Below are 5,328 nucleotides of genomic sequence, written 5' to 3' on the forward strand. Positions count from 1 at the left end.
GTAAAGCAATTATACCTCAATAAAGATGTTAAAAAAAAAATCTTCCAACAAACAAAAGTCCAGGACAAGATGGCTTCACAGGTGAATTCTATCAAACATTTAGAGAAGAGCTAACACCCATCCTCCTCAAACTCTTCCAAAAAATTTCAGAGGAAGGAACATTCCCAAACTCATTCTATGAAGCCACCATCACCCTGATACCATAACGAGACAACCATACTACAAAAAAAAGAAAATTACAGACCAGTATCACTGATGAATATAGATGCAAAAATCCTCAACAAAATACTAGCAAACAGAATCCAACAACACATTAAAAGGATCATGCACCATGATCAAGTGGGAATTACCCCAGGGATGCAAAGATTCTTCAATATACACAAATTAATCAATGCGATACACTGTATTAACAAATTGAAGAATTAAAACCGTATGATCGCCTCAGTGGATGCAGAAAAAGCTTTTGACAAAATTCAACACCTATTTATGATGAAAACTCTCCAGAAAGTGGGCATAGAGGGAACCTACCTCAACATAATATAGGCCATATATGACAAACCGACAGCCAACATCATCCTCAATGGTGAAAAACTGAAAGCATTTCTTCTAAGATCAGGAACAAGACAAGCTGTCCACTCTCACCACTATTATACAACATAGTTTTGGAAGTCCTAGCCATAGCAATCATAGAAGAAAAAGAAATAAAAGGAATCCAAACTGGAAAAGAAGAAGTAAAACTGTCACTGTTTGCAGATGACATGATACTATACATAGAAAATCCTAAAGATGCCACCAGAAAACTATAAAGCAAATCAATGAATTTGGTAAGGTTGCAGGATACAACCTGCAACAGAAATCTCTTGCATTCCTATACACTAACAAGGAAAGATCAGAAAGAGTAATAATTGCACCATTGCAATAAAAAGAATAAAATACCTAGGAATAAACCTACCTAAGGAGGTAAAATACCTGGACTCAGAAAACTATAAGACACTGATGAAAGAAATCAAAGATGACACAAACAGTTGGAGAGACATACCATGTTCTTGGATTGGAAGAATCAATATTGTGAAAATGACTATACTACACAAAACAATCTACAGATTCAACGCCATCCCTATCAAATTACTAGTGGCATTTTTTACAGAACTAGAACAAAAAACCTTAAAATTTGTATGGAGACACAAAGAACACCAAATAGCCAAAGCAATTTTGAGAAAAAAAAATGGAGCTGGACGAATCAGACTCCCTGACTTCAGACTATACTACAAAGCTACGGTAATCAAGACAATATGGTACTGGCACAAAAACAGAAATATAGATCAATGGAACAAGATAGAAAGCCCAGAGCTAAACCCACGCACCTATGGTCAACTAATCTATGACAAAGGAGGCACGGATATACAATGGAGAAAAGACAGTCTCTTCAATAAATGGTGCTGGGAAAACTGGACAGCTACATGTAAAAGAATGAAATTAGAACACTTGCACACCATACACAAAAATAAACTCAAAATGGATCAAAGACCTAAATGTAACACTGGACACTATAAAACTCATAGAGGAAAACATAGGAAGAACACTCTTGGACATAAATCACAGCAAGATCTCTTTTGACCCACCTACTAGAGTAATGTAAATAAAAACAAAAATAAACATATGGGACCTAATTAAACTTAAAAGCTTTTGCACAGCAAAGGAAACCATAAACGAGATGAAAAGACAACCCTCAGAATGGGAGAAAATATTTGCAAACGAATCAATGGACAAAGGATTAATCCACAAAATTTACAAGCAGCTCATGCAGCTCAATATCAAAATAATGAACAGCCCAATCAAAAATGGATGGAAGGGGGCTTCCCTGGTGGCACAGTGGTTGAGAATCTGCCTGCTAATGCAGGGGACATGTGTTCGAGCCCTGGACTGGGAGGATCCCACATGCCGCGGAACAACTAGACCCATGAGCCACAACTACTGAGCCTGCGCGTCTGGAGCCTGTGCTCTGCAAAAAGAGAGGCTGCGATAGTGAGAGGCCTGTGCACCGTGATGAAGAGTGGCCCCCGCTTACCACAACTAGAGAAAGCCCTCGCACAGGAATGAAGACCCAACACAACAAAAATAAATTAATTAATAAACTCCTACCCCCAACATCTTCTGAAAAAAAAAAAAAATGGACAGAAGACCTAAATAGACATTTCTCCAAAGAAGACATACAGATGGCCAAGAGGCACATGAAAAGCTGTTCAACATCACTAATTATTAGAGAAATGCAAATCAAAACTACAATGAGGTATTACCTCACACCGGTTAAGATGGGCATCATCAGAAAATCTACAGACAATAAATGCTGGAGAGGATGTGGAGAATAGGGAACCCTCTTGCACTGTTGGGGGGAATGTAAATTGATACAGCCATTATGGAGAACAGTACAGAGGTTCCTTAAAAAAATAAAAATAGAATTATCATATGACCCAGCAATCCCACTACTGGGCATATACCCTGAGAAAACCATAATTCAAAATGAGACATGCCCCCCAATGTTCATTGCAGCACTATTTACAAGAGCCAGGTCATGGAAGCAACCTAAATGTCCATCGACAGACTAATGGATAAAGAAGGTATAGTACATATATACAATGGAATATTACTCAGCCATAAAGAGGAACGAAATTGGGTCATTTGTATAGATGTGGATGGACCTAAAGACTGTCATACAGAGTGAAGTATGTCAGAAAGAGAAAAACAAATATATATTAACACATATTTGTAGAATCTAGGAAAAATGGTACAGATGAACCAGTTTGCAAGGCAGAAATAGAGACCCAGATGTAGAGAACAAACGTATGGATACCAAGGGGGTAAAGGGGAGGTGGGATGAATTGGGAGATTGGGATTAACATATATACACTAATATGTATAAAACAGATAACTAATGAGAACCTGTTGTATAGTACAGGGAACTCTACTTCATTTCACTGTACAGTAGAAACTAACACAACATTGTAAAACAACTGTACCCCAATTTAAAAAAAAAAAGAAAGGCTGCCTTTGAGCACTTGTCCCATCTTCTCACGCTCTGCTGGAGCTGGCTCGTACTGGCTCACGGGAACCAATCAAACACATCTCTTCCCAAGTCAGTGTTGAGTGAGCTCACAATGTCAGCTTAAAATTGGGCCTGGTGGGAATATTTACACCACGAAAACTGGTAAGTGGTACAAATCAACGTTCTGTTTTATTTTGCAGCACTATTTTGACCACTTACCAGCACACCCCCTGGTAAGAAATAACAAGAAAATCATGGTCTTCAGAAGCAGGATGATCTGGTTCATTGTGGCTCTGCTCTACTTCTTGTCATTAGGGAGAAAGTACTAAAATTTCTGTGAACCTTACTTTCCTTGTCTAAAATGGGTATATAATGAAAATCAAGCTATTAAGTACCTCATTGGGTAGTATGAGGATCAAATGTGATAATGTCCACATATCCCTTACTAAACTAAACGACGCTCCTTCACCTCGGGGCACATACAGACAACAACCTCCAGAGACAGAAAAAGAACACCTCTGAATCATGACTTCTTTTTTTTAAAGTGTAAAACAGTCCCAGAAGTGTCCCAGCCTTACATCCTCATATCCCATCAGCCAGTTTACCATCACACATGATTATACCTAAAACCAATACTTGACAAGGGTAATAGAAGCTGAACTACAGCTCCTGAGTGTGCCCAGGAGTCCCAGGTGGGATTGGTGGGATTTTTAAAGCTCCCCACATGGTTTCAATGTGCATTTAGAATATAAAACCAGTGGCTTAGAGGCTAAGTCTTGGACAAATTATGACTTAGCCCACTGGGCCTGGAGAGGGATTCATTTCCTCCTGGAGGGCAAGGATGGAGGACACAATCGGGGTTCTAGGAGTGTGAAAGGGATAAAGGAGGCTGTGTATCAGGTAACCAGCAGTATTGGTCCCAGTCTGCATTCCCAGCTACTGGACCTTTCAGGGGCAAAGAGTTCAGTGGGGAAAACCAGAGGCATTAAGAAATGGTTTTTCTTAGAGTCAAGACACTCAACTGTTTGAAAAACAGAAATGAAGTCTTAGATTAAGATTTGAGAAAATAAGGTGTGGGGAGGGAGAAGGTTAAGAAAGTTTTTGCAGTTTTGGTTCAAAATGGCATCATAAGAGGCTCCTGAACTCCCCTCCTCCTACAGACACACCAAATCTATAGCTACATATGGAACAACTTCCTCTGAAAGAAATCCAGACACTAGCTGAGTAACTTGTACACATTAGGCAAATGAGAAAAAAACCCCACATCAAAACAGATAGGAGAGGCTGAGACAATCTCACCATAAACCCCACCCCCAGCTCAGTAACACACAACCAGGAGGGAACTCACAACGCTCAACTTCTCTCTGAGGAGTGAAGGGTTTAGTCTTCATATCTGGTGTAACAAATTTTAAGACTTCCACCTGAGAGATGAGCCCCCAAAATATCTAGCTCTGAAAGGCAATTGGGCTTGCGTCCATGAGACCCACAAGGCTATAACAAACTAAGAACAGTTCTTAACTTATTCCCATGGATTCATCATGACTATGACCCCAGGCAGCAGAACTAAATGCCCAGGTTTTCTGGGAAAGAGGCCTATTTGCTTACCTTAAAAGCTATGGCCTGAGGGGTAGCCTTCTAAGGCATCTAGAGGTCAAATACAGTCATCTCCAGAGACTGGGGTGGCTGGCAGATGCCATTTTCACACTCTGCTTGTGTCTCACTCCAGGTCACAGGTATCTCACAGAAAGGAGCTTGTGCCTACATCTGGCACCCTAGCATTACCAGCTGCCACCAAGGGGATGAAACCCTTGATAACCTGACTCCGGTGGCCAGCAGAGCTTATATTTGTGGGTTCAACAGCACTGTAACAGATGGAAAAACAGTTCTTAACTGGCTATCCACCCAAGGCACAGCACAGAGGCCACAGACTGAAATGCCCAGTCTTCCCATGAAAGAGGCCTATCTACATATCTTAAAAGCTGCAGCCTGAAGGTCGGGCTTCTAACTTAACACATCTCTAGGGGCTGCTATCCTCTCCAGTGACCAGGGTGCCATCTTTGCAGTCTCCCTCTGTCCCACCCCAGGTAACCAGTGTCTCTGATAATGAAGCTTGTGCATACATCTGGTACCCTGGGTTTTGTGGCTGTCACCCAAATGATACATCCCTGAGAGTCTGGTGGCCAGTGGGGCTTGTGTTAAGAGGTTCAATGGCATGGTGGCCAAAAATATACAGTTCTTAACCGGCTATCCCCCAGGGCTCAGTACAAAGGGAACAGACAGAAATG

The sequence above is a fragment of the Phocoena sinus genome, chromosome 2, assembly GCF_008692025.1.
Source record: "Phocoena sinus isolate mPhoSin1 chromosome 2, mPhoSin1.pri, whole genome shotgun sequence".
In the NCBI taxonomy this organism is placed as follows: domain Eukaryota; kingdom Metazoa; phylum Chordata; class Mammalia; order Artiodactyla; family Phocoenidae; genus Phocoena; species Phocoena sinus.